This window comes from Sapajus apella, unplaced genomic scaffold, assembly GCF_009761245.1.
Source record: "Sapajus apella isolate SASKATOON/1434 unplaced genomic scaffold, GSC_monkey_1.0 scaffold104, whole genome shotgun sequence".
NCBI classification, from domain to species: Eukaryota; Metazoa; Chordata; class Mammalia; order Primates; family Cebidae; genus Sapajus; species Sapajus apella.
Window position 1 is genome coordinate 5,663,829 of NW_022437044.1, and position 17,323 is coordinate 5,681,151.

Consider the following 17,323-nt stretch of genomic DNA (forward strand, 5'->3'; position numbering starts at 1 on the left):
CCCTTGGCTTGGACCGAGTCCCACTCAGGGCCATTCAAACGCAGCCGCGTGAAGGGCCCGCAGGGATTCTGTATAATGCTTTTTGACCAAGCATTTTTTCTTGGTCTCTCTCTCTTTTAGACAGGGGCTCTCTCTCTCTCTCTGTCATCCAGGCTGGAGTGCAATAGCATGATCATAGCTCACTGATACCTTGAACTCCTGAGCTCAAGGGATCCTCCTGCCTCAGCCTCCCAAGTAGCTGGAACCATAGGTGCACGTCATAAGGCCTAGCTAATTGTTTTTTAATTTTTTTTTGTAGAGATTGAGGAACTTTCGTAATAAGAATGAGGATCATTTCATTGATCTTCCTAGAAAAAAGATTTGTAATTTCACTAATAAGAACATGAAGGAGGTTAAGAAATCTCCAAAACAGTTGGCTGCTTACATAAATAGAATAGTTGGACAAACTGTGAAAAGCTCAGATAAACTGTGTAAAGTGATCAAGCTTTTTTCTTTCTGACCAAGAAAATAGAAACAGAAAGCACTATTAAAATAATGAAATTAAATTTAATAAAGCAGTAGTTTTAAGGAAGTGGCTATACTTAGCACAGAGTGATTCATGAAGAGTGAATTTTTAGGTAGTAATATCTGTTCCAGTTATGTGAACAATCTTAAACCATAAGTAATTAATATACAAAATGATTTGGAAAGTGCGAGAGGTTTTTGAAATGATTTCACTTAGCAATGTAACTGGACTTTTAAATCTTCCAATCAAATTATTTAGAAATTGTCAATGATTCAAGTCAACTTTCTGAAAATATCCCAAAGATGATTGTGGCACTTTACAGTTTTCATATCTTCATTGGTTGTTTGGTAATTTTCTAGAGATAAAGCTAACCCACAGAAAGAATAGTGGACATTTTTTGGCTGATTACTTGAGTTATGGGTCATTCAAAAAGAACTAAGGTATGTATTGAGGATGCCAGGCACTGTGCTGGGTGCTTGGAATACAAAAAAGCATAAATTATTGTCCCCCTGGATAAGTTGTCAGCTCGATAAGCAATTATAAGTCGTGAGATTCATTAGTTTAGTGGAATTTTTTCTCTTATGCACAGCAACTTTTAAAATGTTTTTGTAGCTTTTAACATCCAGTTAATGAAGCTAATTATTTTAAAAACGCATCTAGCTAATTTTGGTAGCAAAGGAGAGGGCAAGGATATTCAGAGATCACAATTGTTATGAATAAAGCACTAAAGCTATGCCGTATGTTAGAATTTTATAAAATAAAGCTAAAAGGTGTTGATACAACACATTTGTAAAAACTGCAAATTCAATTGAAATATGGAAAAATTAAGATCAAAAAACAAATTATCATTTTAATTAAATCGTAAAAATAAACATACTTAAAGATAAATAATTCAAATTTACGTATCCCAATGTGTTTACAGGTATTAACAAATTTGTGTTCAACTGATGAAGTATTAAACATATTAAAATATTCCTTCTCTCTAATGATAATGTAAGCAAGTTATATTATGTAAATAATTATCTGTATTCAAACAGCAGGCCATCTATTGCTCATGTTCACTAAAGAGATTTTGTGTTTTCCTAATGAGAGTTTCTTTACCACTAATAGTTGACACGATGGATTCCCGTAAAGTAATAAAGATTGTACAATCAGGCCAATGATATTTCTTTTAATCTTAGTTTTCTGCAACTTGTTCTGTCTTTCTAGTTGCTTTCTAGTAAATACATTTCTGAGATTAACAAAGAATTAAAAAGCATCATTTAATTAACTGTATGAAGTGATCTTACAGTTTTTAACATCTTAAAAATTATGTGAATTACTTACAGGTAAATATCTAAAAGCACAAGTCATACATAAAACCAAGATACATTCATTTGTATGAAGCAAGTTAATTTGGGACACCTAATTGTTTCACTTTTGTTAAGATCTGCTTATTTATGTGTTTGTTTATTTAATAGTACTTCGTTTATAGAAATTTCACTGTAGGTTAAATGGGAGCCTGATATCACTGTATTAATGCTAAAATATAGTAATAACTGTTGTAGCAACATTCCTCGTCATCCTCATACCCATTAACGTCCCAAGCTCTTGACTCTAACTCCAAAGTAGCTCACCTATTTTCATTACCAGTGCTGCCATCGTAATTCAGGCACCAGTTTTCTTATTTTTGCTTATTTTATTTTATTGCATTGAAGTAAAACATACAACCGCATTGTCTTTCACTGTACCTATTAAAATGACTTCTTCAATGTTTTCACTGGCTCCAAGCTATCTGCTCTTCAGCAGATTTGAGCAATTGGTGTCAGAATCACCTTCATATAGTCATGTTCTAATAATGTCATGCTCTTCTCCAAACTTCCCATCATTTATTGAAGAAGTTCCTTTTTTGTCTTGTAGTGAAAATCCTCCATGATCTAGCTACAATATGAAATTTCCAACTTGTTTCTCAAAATCACTATACCTTCTATAACGTACAATCTAGCTGCGATAGTGGCAATCTATAGAGTATGTTCGACCTAGAGACAAAATTATTTATTAGAATTTTTCCTATAGGAGTTCCTGATTTTAGAACTTGATCTTAGGATTACAACAGGTAATTTTTAGCTCTATGATGAAATAACAATTTGAGGGAAAACATTTATTTTATAATATTCTATAATCATAAAATCTTAGTACTTTACACAATGGAGATAAATCATATAAATTAAAGATGAGAATCTCTCTTTTATAAAGTGCATACATTTTAATATATATATTATATTGTAATTCTATAAAAACATTCAATTAAAATTATATTAGTATAAGAAAGTAGCATACAATTAATGAAAGATGATTCTGTCTATAAAATGCACTAGGCTGAGGCAGAAGGATTGTTTGAGCCCAAGAGTTAGAGGCTGCAGTGAGATATGATCAGACAACTACACTCCAGCCTGGGCAACAGAGCAAGACTCTTTCTCTAAAAATATATATACTTTTTTCCTACAATTCTTGACGTTTATATATTTTCATCAACAAACATACATACAAACTTTTTGTCAGTTCGTCATGTAAACCACATGGAGAACTGAGTTCCTTACTGAGATAATTCTAGTGAGTTAAAAACCTATCAATTCCTTTTTGTTAGTAGATTATTGAATTCAAAATTATAGTTTGCCTCACTAGCTGACTATTACTGTTATATTGTTGTCATTATTCTTTGTTGTATTGGCAAAGAAGAGAAAACAAAGAATCAAATAAAATATTGTTCCTAAACTTCTGGGGAAAAGGAGATATCCTTTGAATATTACTGAGCATAGAACCTTGCCCCAGAGACCTAGCCTTCCAATAAGGAGAGCTACCATTGATATTGGGAACTAGATGTCTGGCAGAGATAATGTGCCTTGAGATTTTTGATTAATTAATTCTTAGATATATTTGAAGCTGAACTTGTTGATGCATTCATAGTTGTTAACCAGAGGTCACTTTTCTGCTTACTTTTTTTGTTTTTTCACTATTTACTTGTCACATTTTACTCCATTGCTTTTTTTTTCTTGTTCCTAAGATGCCTCTTTTTCTCTTTAAATTTATTATCATACTTTAGGTGCATACTATATCTGGCATTTCTCCCCATGTTCTCCCTCCCCACCTTCCCCTCCCTCCCCACCCCCCATTGCCTATCCCCTACCCCCCACCAACTGTCTCCTGTGTGTGATGCTACTCCATTGCTTTAATTATGATATATTGTTACCACATTTTAGTCAGTTCATTGGGGTTTCCAAAGAAATTACTACTTAATAAATAGTCAATCTTTAGTCTTCTCTTAATGGTGTATGTGTGAGTGGGGGGGGGGAGTGTGTGTGTGTGTGTGTGTGTGTGTGTGTGTGTGTGTGCGTGCGCGCACGCGCCTGAGGGGTTGCAGTGAAGAGTTAAAGGATGTGTCACAGTTATTATTCTTCTAGTGATTACAGTTGCTTAAAATCTGAGTGTGCATGAGACCATGCTTCCTCTTAATTTGGAGGGTTGTATACAAAAAAGAACATTGAATTTAGAGCCTGTTAAGATTGATTTTGATTCTGACTCTGCCACTAATAGCATTGTGAATTTGGTTAAGACTTTTAATCTGCTAGGCTAAATTTCCTTTTTGGGAAGAAAGGTATGTTTATTTGTGCTGTAATTTCTCTCTGTGTTGTTTTCATCTTGAGGAGATCAAGTATAAAAGTGCTGTGCATGTACTGAGTAATATTACAAGCAGAATGCCACATTTTATTAATTGAAATTTTGTTTCAAACGTTTATATACAGTAGAATTTTTCCAACGCAGTGTTTATGTGCTAAACTTCTAGGAAGAATATGTTTATTTTGCACCTAAACATTGGGAGATATGAGGAGAAGCATATCTAGATAATGATAGATAACAATAAGCTAGGTGTAAAGTAAGATGTTGTTGATTGAGAGACATTGTACTTAATCTAAAATCTGTTTCAGGAACATTGCCATGAGGATATTTACTGCAATAAATTGTTTGTTTTTTTCCCCACATTTTGCACTAATGGTGGAATTTTCACTTTTAATAAAAGAAAGTTATAAATTATTTCAGGAAATTTTTATTTTATTAAACCTCCTGGTAAATCAAACTGAGTTTTATGGGTTTGCGTGTGCAGGGTATTTTAAAATTTATTATGGGCACATGATAAATGCCTACTAAAACAACCACTGGTGTTCTAGCTCTCTCTCTCTCCCTCTTCTCAAATATCATGAAGAATTGTACTCCACAGAATAGCGTTTAGGATGATGTAGACTTAAGAGAGAAATGCATCTACCATCAGTACTTTTCACTGAGACAGTCTAGATAAGATGTCACCCACAGGAGGAGATACAAACCTTGCAGGGTATGGAAAAAATGAAAACTATAAACTTAAGGAATACAAAGGAACAAATTACTGTTCAGTTCAGTAGGGATCTGTAATTCTCCACTGCTCAGGTGCAGATGAAAACTACTCAGGTCAGAATCAAGTATTTTCTAGAAAAGATAGCTCTATAAATAATGAGCTGTTTGTTTCTATAAGAGATAGCTCTAGAAGTAATGAGCTCTTCTCAGGTGAGGGAATCACTACCAATTGCCTGTTTAAAATGTCAGAACTGTCAAGGTCAATTGATGTTCAGCTAATGGCTCTGACCTGGTGTCACACACAGCCTATAAGTTAAATTTTAAGTCTCAAAAAAGGATCACGTTGGTTTCTAGAGACAATATTTGAATCAACAATGTTTTGGGTACTTCCGTGAAAATGATGCAGGTTGATTCAAGTTTAAAAGGGGTAGACAACTGTCCAATAAAGTAATTACATTAACACATCAGGCTGATTTGAAATCAGTATTGAGGTAGAGTCAGAATATTTGCCTATTTTTTCTCTGTCTTAACATCCTCACCAAAGCTTTTGGAAATTGCTGTTTTCAATGCACTTTTCACTTCACAACTAGGACACAAAGAGTGAGGTATTGCAAAAAAGAGTACCTTACCAGGAAGAGAAAGAAATAACCATTAGAAAATTGTTCAAGTATATTCTTTAATGAAATTGTCTTTCTTCTGTTACTTGTCTGTTTTCATATCTCTTTGTTACATTCTTAGGTATTTCAGTAGTAATAAAAACTATCTGGATAAAAAAGAAAGAAAAATAAAAGGAATGAAGGTTAGGTTTAATAAAAATTACTTTTTTGATAAAAATTACTTTTATGGGTTAAAGGAACAAAGTATGTTTCCTCTAGAAGCAGTTGATTACCCATTCCTTGTAACTTTTCATAAATTAACTTTCAGATATTTTTCAAGTAAATAACTGATGGGAACTCAGCTTGTTGAAAACTTGCTAGGTTACACATTCAACAAACTTGATGGACCGTTTTGATTATTTTTGCCCTTTACAGCATAAGTGTGAAGTAACACTAATTAAAAGCTTTTCTACTGAATAATCCATGTGCATCACCTTGCAAAATTTCACTTAAGGGGCCTACATTGACAAAAACACATTTATTCCCTTTGCTTAATTTCATTAGTGGGACTTCTCTTTGACTTTGTGGGAACAGTTAGATTTTTCTCCGGAGCATGTTAGAGCAGAGGACGATTAACAGAACATTTGAAGTAACCACAGCTCAGAGATAATGGGAATGAGCCCTATAGCACTATGCAAGCACTGGGACCATTTATAGATGTTCTGTGCAATGGTGGATAAAATAGGGCCACACTATATTGTACCAAAGGCATTTTCTCTAGAGCCATCTATAAGCCCCTTCTATACTAAATAATTCAAACATGCATTTTGCATTCAGTAAACAATTGAAAACACAAAGCAATGAAGCTTTAAAAAGGAATTTTGTTCAGTCAGTATACTGCTTTCAATTTTGAAAGGAAGGCAGATATATAAAATGATCCTGAATTACCTTCTCAGTTTCTAGGAGTAACAGTAAAGCATAGAAATCTCATTCTACCCCACCTCTCCCTCCCTCACCAAAATCAAGAATTTTGTCTTTATTGGTGTTATAATTTGCCTCATAATGTTTTCTTGACAATTGAGACATTTTATACAGCACTGCATTAATTATTTACACTGTGTGTGAACATTAAAAGTGAGGAAAATATATTTGTTTAGAAAAAGATCCCTCTATTTTTTTCTCTCACTAAATATAATTTTACTGTTATGTTAGTATGTTCATAATTTGAAAAATTCTAAATCTTAAGAAATCTTGGAATCATGTATTCTCTTTTACCTGCTCATTAGCAGACTTATAATTTTAGAAACCTCAGTTGAGATCCATATTGCCAGTTATACTAATTAGTCTATAATTTCATAATCTGAGTACTTACAGAAAGCACACACTTGAAAAACTCTAGGTCTACAAATGCTTTTCACTATGTGGATTTCTGGAGTCAAAGTATTATTCAAAAAGCAATAATACCATTTACACAAAGCTTCTAGTGATGGTTGATCTGTGAGTGAATTTCCCATTTACAACTTTCCTCCCAGGGGACTCAGAAATATTTGACCCCTCTTCATTTTTTAAAATAGACTTTAGATTTTAGAGAAATTTTAGGTTCACAGCAAAAATGAGAAGTTACAGAGATTTCTCGTACATTCTCTACCCTACACATGCATAACCTCCCTCATTGTCAATATCCCCACCAGAGTGATAGATTGGTTATAATTGATGAATTTACATTGACACGTCAATATCACCCAAAGTCCATAGTTTACATTTGGGTTCAGTTTTGTACATTCTATGGGTTTGGAAAACATTTATAATAACAAGTATCCACAATTATAGTATCTATAGAGTAGTTTCACTACCATAAAAATCCTCCATTCTCTGCTTGTTCATCCCCCTTTCCCCTTTTCCGCAACCCCTGGCAACTGTTGATATTTTCTGTCTTCATAGTTTTTCCTTTTTCAGAATGTCATATAGTTGGAATCATACAGTATGTAGCCGATTCCAATTAACTTATTGCACTAGTAATATAGATTTAAGGCTCCTCCATGTCTTTTCGTGGCTTGATAGCTCTTTTTTTTTTTTCAGCAGTGAATAATCGTTTCTGAATCTACCAGCATTTATTCACCTACTGAAGTAAATCTTGGTTACTTTCAAATTTTGGCATTTCTGAATAAAGCTGCTATAAATATCTGCTTGCTGGGTGTGTGTAAACTAAGTTTTCAGCTCCTTTGGGTAAATACTAAGAAATGTGATTGCTGAGCCTTATGGTTAATAGCATGTTTAGTTTTGTGAAAAACTGCCAAACTATCTTGCAAAGTGACCGTAGATTCTCTCTCACTGTCAAGATGGCAATACATAATAACTCAGCCATTTTATGACTCAGTGTTTTCTATCATATAGGAATGACCTTTATTTCAGTTAGTATTTGGCATTACATATGCATGTATAAAATGTATAATTTTTAAACCAGTGTTTGTTTCATAATATTGTTAGTAGTTATGAAATGAGACAAGATCTGTTACTGTTAATGTTGGCAATATGTTTTTATTAAATTAGACATTTTAGATGGATAGTCCTAAAACGATAACTCAGTGATAATAGCGAACCTGTATATATCACTTAACTTTGTGCCAGACACCATCCTTAGGTAATATCTCACTTAGGTAATATTTTAAATTCTGTTTCTTCAGATTAGGAAACTGAAGCCTAAAGTGGTTAAATGACCTGTTGAAGATGACACAGTTAGTATGTGGTAAAGCTGGGATTTAAACACAGTCTGTCTAGCTCTAGACTTTAAGACTATATAGTAGCTGTGTTTAAGATGCTTTAGATCAGGGGTTCCTAACTCCTGGGCCATGGACTGGTACAGGTCTGTGGCCTGTTAAGAACTGAGCCACAGAGCCGGCGGGGTGGGGGGGGGGGGGGGAGGGAAAACGAGTGAAGCTTCATTTGTATTTACAACAACTCCCCATGGCTTGCATTACTGCCGGAGCTCCGCCTGCTATCAGATCAGTGATGGCATTTGATTCTCATTAGGAGTATAAACCCTATTGTGAACTGCGCATGCGAGGGATCTAGGTTGTGCGCTCCTTATAATCTAATGCCTGATGATCTGACTTGGAACAGTTTCATCCCTGAAACTACCCCTGTCCTTGGAAAATATAGTCTTCCATGACACTAGTCCCTGATGCTACAAAAGTTGAGGACCCCTGATTTCAAGGACAGAATCTTAGGTCTCTATTATAAATGTCTTTCAGAGGATAAGTCACTTTTGCAGCATATAACCCTTAGCAAACGCAATTGATATAAGATATCTCTTGCTAACTTTTAAGGCTAATTCGGATGACCTGCCATTTCACATGGACTCTACAAAATAACAGCTTCTGGAGATTCTAAATCAAAAGATACAGGTTCTTGAATTAATAAAAATAAAAAACAAATGCATATTTTGTGGATGTCAATGTAAAAAATACATACATACATACTGTGCTACAAAGAATAATTAGTGCACTTCTGGTTGTATGAAGAATAGCTGTATGTTAGGCATAGTTATGACCTTATTATTGTTTATATTTGAAGATTATGTATGATTTCAAGACATGTGTATGGGTTCAAGTTGACAAGGGGTGGACATGCGATGGTTAATATTGAGTGCCAACTTGATTGAAGGATGCAAAGTATTGTTTCTGGGTGTGCCTGTGATGGTGTTGCCAAAGCAGATTAATATTTGGGTCATTGGACTGGAAAAGGCAAACCCACCCTCAATCTGGGTAGGCACCATCTAATCTACTGCCAGTGCAGCTAGAATAAAGCAGGCAGAAGAAGGTGAAGGGACTTGACTTGCTGAGTCTTCCAACCTTTATCTTTCTCACATGCTGAATGCTTTCTGCCCTTGAATATCAGACTCCAAGATCTTTAGCTTTTGGACTCTTAGACTTACACCAGTGATTTGCTAGAGGCTCCCAGGCCTTGGGCCACAGACGGAAGGCTGTGCTGTCGGCTTCCCTACTTTTGAGGTTTTGGGACTCGGACTGGCTTTCTTGCTCCTCAGTTTGCAGATGACCTATCATGAGACTTCACCTTGTGATTGTGTGAGTCATGTCTCCTAATAAACTACCCTTCATATATACATATATCCTATGAGTTCTGCCCCTTTAGAGAACTCTAATACAGCCTCCCATTATCCTAAGTGAATTAATGCCAGAATAGAAAACCAAATACCACATGATCCAACTTATAAGTGGGAGCTAAGCATTAAGTGCACATGGACATAAAAACGGGAACAGTAGACACTAGAGACTACTAGAATGGGGAGGGGGAAGGAAGGAGAGCTGAAAAACTACCAATTGAGTACTGTGCTCACTATCTGGGTGAAGAATCATTCATACCCCAAACATTAGCATCACACAATATTCCCATGTAACAAAACTGCACATGTTCCCCCTAGACCTAAAATAAAATTTGAAATCATCAAAAAAACTCATAACTACAACAAAAAGAATCATAGCCTCCCAAAGGTGCCCGTGCCTTAATGTGACCCATGAATATGATGCCTGAGATGGGAAAGGACGTGGAAAGTCACTAATCAGGTGAGATTCCAATAATATATTATCCTGAATTACCCGTTTGTTCAATTTAATCACAAGGCTCCTTAAGTTTGGAAGAGGGAGGCATGACAGGAGATCATAGTGATGGGATGTTAGAAGAACTGACCTGCTCTTATTGGCTTTGAGATGGAAGAAAAGGGCTGTAATCCAAGAAGGGTGAGTGGTCTCTAGAAACCGGAAAGAGATTCTTCCTTAGAGCCTCCAGAAAGAAATATGGGCCTGCCAACACCTCCATTTTAGCCTAGCAAGACCCATTTTGGAACTCTGACCTCCAGCACTATAATATAGATTTGTACTGTGTTAAGCTACCATTTCGTGGTAATTTGGCACAATGGTGATAGGAAAGTAATGCACACACACACACAAGCACGCAAACAAAATTTGGCTTTAATTGAAAACATTGTCTTTGCTAATTCAAGCCATATGCATAATTTATTTGTTAGTTAATTTTTGACTTTTAACCTATTTGAGCTCTCTCATCCTTGCATCTGTCTAGAACCTATTGCTGGCTTTGTTTTTAGTGGGGCTTTACTTGGAATTCCAATTCTTCTGATTATAGGGAATACGAAAATGAGTACCTTTTGTTTAGCTGTTTTAAACACATTACTTCCTCCTGGTCTCATCAGTAATTGTGTATGTGTGGGAAGTAAGGCACAAAACTAGTATAGAAACATCTGAATGGCTGCTGGAAATATTTTTTAAAACATGCCACTTAGGGGCTTAAATACTAAGAAATATATTAGTATCTAATTTTCAAGGGAATGGATCATTGAAGCTCAACTTGAAAGAAACATATGGCAGTCTCATCTTCATCATGGTTTGACTTGTACTACAAAATTTTTAAAAAGAAACTACCAATATTAAGAATCAACTAGGCAAACATTATAAACATGAATACAGTTGTTCCTCAACTTTCAGTAGGGTTACATTCTGATGAACCCATAGTAAATTAAAAATACTGTATGTAGCCAGGTGCGGTGGCTCAAGCCTGTAATCCCAGCACTTTGGGAGGCTGTGGCGGGTGGATCACGAGGTCAAGAGATCGAGACCATCCTGGTCAACATGGTGAAACCCCGTCTCTACTAAAAATACAAAACATTAGCTGGGCATGGTGGCGCGTGCCTGTAATCCCAGCCACTCAGGAGGTTGAGGCAGGAGGATTGCCTGAACCCAGGAGGCAGAGGTTGCGGTGAGCCAAGATCGCGCCATTGCACTCCAGCCTGGGTAACAAGAGTGAAACTCCGTCTCAAAAAAAAAAAAAAAATACTGTATGTAAAAAAATGTACTTAATGCATCTAACCTAACAGCACATCATAGATTAACCTAGTCTGCCTTAAATGTGCTCAGAAAACTTACATTAGCCCACAGTTAAGCAAAATCATCCAATACAAAGCCTATTTTATTAAAAAGTGTTTAATATATCATGTAATCTATTGAATATTGTGCAGAAAGTGAAAAACAGAAAAGTTGTATTGGTACTCAAAATATGGTTTCTACTGAATGTGTATCACTTCTGCACCATTGTAAATTAAAAAAATAATAATTGTAAGTTGAACCATGGTAAGTCAGAGACTGCCTGTATAGAAAAGCTGATATTGGGAACAAACTCCATTTTCATTGAAATATGAATATATGATCTAGCTGTCTTTCTCTGCAATTGTTTTTGAACCGAAACAGATTTCTCTATCTCACTAAACTGGTTATTTGAGATCCCTTGTTGCCAAGCACTAGCTGTATAGAACACTGATTTTCAGAGGAAATGCTAAGATAATTGAAGATTGTTAAAAAGCAGACAGGTGCTTTCCAAACTTCTTAGTGAATAATTTACCATTAAACTTGAATTTTATCATCATGGAGGATTTACTCATAGTTAATAATACTATTTCTTTTAACAAGTAGGACTCTCAGGATTGAGAAATAAAATATAGCTAGAGCTTTTCTGCAATGATTTAAAACAGTAAATGGCCTTTTAACCTAAATGAATTCTAAGTTAGTATAGCAGAATTATCACATCCTTGACTGATTTTTCCTTTCAATTCAAAGCACGCTGATAGGTTTCCTTTCTTGGTATAGAAGGGAGAGGTATATCTTGATGACATATTCTTCTAATATTTGGTGCATTTTCTTAGTTGGGACACTGAGAAGACTGAGCAAATACTGTATAGTCAGGGTTATACAGAAAAACAGAATCAACACACACACACACACACACACACACACACACACACACACACACACACACATATATATAGAGAGAGATTTATAATAAGAAATTGAAGCATAAGATTATGGAGGCTTGGTGAGTCCAAATTCTGCTGCATGGATTGGCAAGGTAGAGACCCAAGAGAACCAATGGAACTGATTAAATCTGTAGGCCGTCTGCTGGAGAATTTCTTCTTGCACAAGGAGACCCATATTTTAGTTCTATTCAGGCCTTCAGTTGATTGGATGAGGCCCACCTACATCAAGGAGGGCACCCTGCTTTACCCAAATTTCACTGATTTAATGTTAAATACAAAAACACCCTTCAAGTTGGCTCCTAAAATTAACCATCCCATGATATTGTAGGAAACATTTCATACCATTGTAGAGTTATCACTTCTTTTGGGGAGGGTGCTATTTTGTCCTGGCTTCTATGACTTTATTTTTAACTATTGTAGATTTTAAAAGCCTATAGTTATATCAGACAGCCAATTGATTGAAACTAAGTAAATACATTTTTCCCAAATATCTGTATATTCCATGTGTAATTCTGATTGTAATAGAATTTTTTGCAAATACTATATTTTTTACAAATTTTAGTTGACACATAATTATACATCTTTATGGGGTACATAGTGATGTTGCAATCCATATAACGTATAGTGGTCAGATCGGGGTCATTACCATATTTATCATCTCAGACAGTTATAATTTCTTTGCGTCAGGAACATTCACTCTCCTCCTTCTAACTAATGGAAACTATATATTATCGTTAACTGTAGTCACCCTACGGTGCTGTAGAACACTAGAACTTATTTTTTATTTCCAGCTGTAATTTTATAAACTTTAACCAACCTCTATCTCCCCTTCCCCTCCACCCTTCCTACCCTCTGGTAACTACTATTCAACTCTCTGCTTCTGTGAGATCAACCTTTTTAGCTTCTGCATCAAGAATGAAAGAAAGATCTGTTTTGACACATGGGAAAAAAATAATCTAGATAGATAATGTGCTAAATAATACACTCACGTGCATACACACTCTCTTTATGTTTCCGGAATATGTATGTTCCTCAGTAGAAGACAGTATTTTTGTGAAATACTCCGTAAAATAATGAAAATGTAGTCAATATGATCCCAAGAATCATCAGCAGTTAGAGAACATGACAAATTCACCATCTAAGTGTCAAATGCTCTTCTAAGTGCTATACATGGGTTAACTCATTTCATTTTCATATAACTATATGATACAGATTCCATTATCTTCCCCCTTTCATGAATGAGAAGACTGAGGAACAGAGCAGGAATCCAGCCTTTTTGCCTTTAGAGACCATTCTCTTGACAATTAAACTATAAAGCCTTTAAATTAGATTTTTTAAAATTCTCATAGTGTGACTCAGTTGTAAACAATGTAATTGACAGAGATTTTAGACTCAAAAAGCTAGAAGAGCTTTCATGTGTGAATCTTTCACTTTATCAGCGAGGAATCTTAGGAAACCAGAGTAGTAAAATGACTTGCTCTGCTCATGCGACGCATCTTTGGTATCTGTTACAACTTTTCTGAGAAGCTCCCCCATCACAGAAGGCTGGTGGGAGATAGGGAAGCAGGAAAAATAAATCGCTCTGAAACAGGCAATGTAACACCTGCAGAATTTGTTTCCAGCTTCTGATCTGCTACTTAATTTAGATATTGGCTTAGACATGAACATGAATAAGCTTCACAATTCATAAAGGTGTGGAGGAAGAAGAATTGTACTCAGGGCTTCATTGTTTACTAGGGGAGTTTTAACGTTCGACCCAGTGTTTAAAGGTAGATTTAGTCTAATTTATAGTCCAAATAAATGGCCGGATAAAAGTATATGTATTTCTCTGCACCTATTTCTCAGTTTAAAAAATAGTTGGAACAGACACTTAGCCTGGAAATTAAGTTTCATGGTTTATTTTAGTGATTCCCCTTATCTGTACTTACTACCAACAGCATGCTGTGAATATATACTTGACTGCTGCACTTAGTAACACTTCTCTCATTATTTATATAAAAAAAAACCAAACTATTTATTTTGGGGTTTTGTAAAATGAACAACCTAATCAAACTTGGCTCTTGTAGATTTTATTCTTTGTAGGCACCCATAGTAAGTATATAACCTTATATCATGCTGAGGATCATCATTTAGGCATATATATTATATAATGAGTGGTGCTTTGCATAGAGAAGATGCTAAAAAGGCCCTGATTAAATTCATTAGACATGATGAGATAGAAAAATAATTACTGTAAATGAAGAAACACATTTGGAGCCTAAATAAAATTTAAATATTACTTTGAAAGGAAGGAAATAAGTATTTTATTATATTTACTAAACTTTAACAGAAGTTTTTCCAGACAGTACACGTTCAGATACCCTCAAATTACATTTCAACAATTAGTGGTTTATTGCGTGAGCAAATTTCTTTGTAGAGGGAAATTAATGGCCGATATATCCTGTCTAAGGACGTAAATGTCACGTGTAAGAGCTCACAATGGATAATACATGCCCTGAAAATGATACAGATGGATTTTGATTCATTTTCAAGTGTTCTGATGTGATATAATGTCCTTCTAATTCACATTATAAGGCATATTCTAATATATGAAATTCACTGTTCTGGAATACCATAGAATTAATCAAACCCTGCGTAGAAAAATGAAACAAGTAAATGGTGTGTAAGCTTGTGAACAAAGATTAAGTATGAGCAAATGAATCAAATCCTTAGGTGTAGTGTGTATATACAAACATTTGTGTAGGTAATCTTCCATTTATAGATGTCTTATGAGCTTTGTAGAAGTGTTTCTATAATATGTTAGACATCTTAACAACTGTAACCTGAATCTGATAAAATGGTGCCTAGTTTAGATAAGAATGAAAACAATATTATATAGTTTAGTATATTTGAATTATAAAATAAAATAATAAATTTAAAGTCTGATAAATATCAATCCTATTTATCAGACTTTTATCCTATTTATCTACCATTTTGATCATTACGGTGAATTGTTTCATTTATATTTAGTTATAGTTAACATATTATATTTACAATCTACCTGATAGTCATGAATACAGAGAGTCTAATGAGTAAAAGAGTAAACAAGATTTGTTGAGTTCTTACTATGTGCCAGGTACTAGTCTGAGCCCTTGAACATAACACAAGAGCCCCATGATATACTTACATTTCTTTATATCTCTGTTATTCAGGTAAGGAAACTGAAACCCAGAAATGCTAAGTAAACTGCCCAAGATCATGAGCCTAGGAAGTAATGGAGCTAGGATTCAAGCCCAGACAGTCTAACTCCAGGAATTTTGTTTTAACTATCATTACTGATTATCATGACCATGTTGATCAGCAAAGCAGTAGCATTCTTACCAATACACTTATAAAAGATTGAGACATGCTATTAAAAGCAGCAACCTGGGAAAAATAATAAAATTAACTTCATATCAGATAAAATGCTAAGGAAGTGAAATAAGAATTTACACGTTTAATGACTCCATTGTTCAGTGAGATTCCAGCAGTCTATAAGAAAAGATATGCAGCAAAGATTTAGCTCTAGTCAGTTTGATTCTCAGAAAGTTGGTGAGTTTTTAGAACTACATGACTTCTATCAATGTTATGCAAATATATGATATATTGGTGATTCTGTGTTATTCAGATACTAAGCAGGCTCACAAAAGTCTCTATTGAGAAGAAGAGTGGAGTGATTTACTTAAAAAGAGGCCTAAAATGACAGAAAGCAAATTGAAATTCATAAAGAAGTAAGAAACTACTTAATTATTTTATAATTAGTGTTCATATATATACATGATGTCTCAAAATAAATTCAGGAACAGATAGATAATAAAGAGAAATAAGCCCAAATAATAGAAGTTTCATAAGGCCCAAAGACTCATTAAAAGGTGGTAAATCTAGCCCAAATGTCCACAGACAGTTCTATAACATAGAATATTTACTGGATTTAAATTATAGAAAAAAATGGTAGTAATAGGTAGAAATATATCTTAAATATAAAAAAAATCAAAATTTGGAAGCATACCTGATAGTAGTGGTAAAATGCTGTGTGTGTATGTGTGTGTGTGTGTGTGTGTGAAATATTAGTAAAAGAATAAAAGAAAAGGAAATCATCTCTTCTAAGACACTATGGAGAGATATATGGTCATATTAATTCTGTAAAGTAACAGATTAACGATGGCAGGAGAGAATGATTTTTGGCAGAAAATAATAAGAGCAAAAAAGAAGAGAGGTCCTTTCCAAATATATACGTATTAATTTGTTTCATGCTCAGAAAAAAAAAACAAAAAAACTTTGAGGTACAACTTGTGACCACCAAAAGTGGCAAGTAGGGGATTAGACCTTAGCTACCAAATGCAACAAAGCTGGTACCCCTGTCACAAGCTATAGCATGTTTAAGACTTAGTTTTCCATATAATTCCCGATACAAGGACAACTGTTACGTTCACTTAGAACTAGATGTGATGGTTTAATTTGGCCCTTGATGCTGGAACCAGAGAGCATGGTAAATCAGCTTTGAAAGTAGCCTAGTGTCAGACTTGGTCATTAGACTGGTTCATTCAATACGGTTATGGCGTTCAGACGTGAAGTCTAAGTGTAAAATATATATGTAGAAGGGAAAATTCTGTAGCCACTCCTATGGTTAGCCTTAAATAGATTAGATTTCTAAATATATAAGATTTAAAAGTGCAAGTAATCTTAGAGGGAATATTTCAAAACACTTCAGGAAAAGGAGCTTAGGTGAACTTTGTTTTGAGAAATTCATTACGGGTAATTTTTTTCATTTTTCTTTTCTTTTTCAATAAGCTTTAGTGGTGTGGGTGTGTGTGTGTGTGTGTGTGTGTGTGTGTGTGTGTGTGTGTTGCATGCATGTGTGTGATCATTGATTTTAAAATAACCATCAACATTAGTTGACTTGAAATAAAACCTTTTTGAGAGTCTTTAGCTTGCTCCAATGAACTTTTATATAATAAGGGGTAGTAAAACTATTTGCATGTTGGGCTGCCAGAA

At 34.7% G+C, this 17,323-nt stretch overlaps 1 protein-coding gene across 1 annotated transcript in view; it reads left to right on the forward strand.

The window, feature by feature from the left end:
- Positions 1-17,323, forward strand: part of PCDH11X (protocadherin 11 X-linked) — an 807,063-nt gene that overhangs the window by 146,741 nt on the left and 642,999 nt on the right. The window lies entirely within an intron of this gene.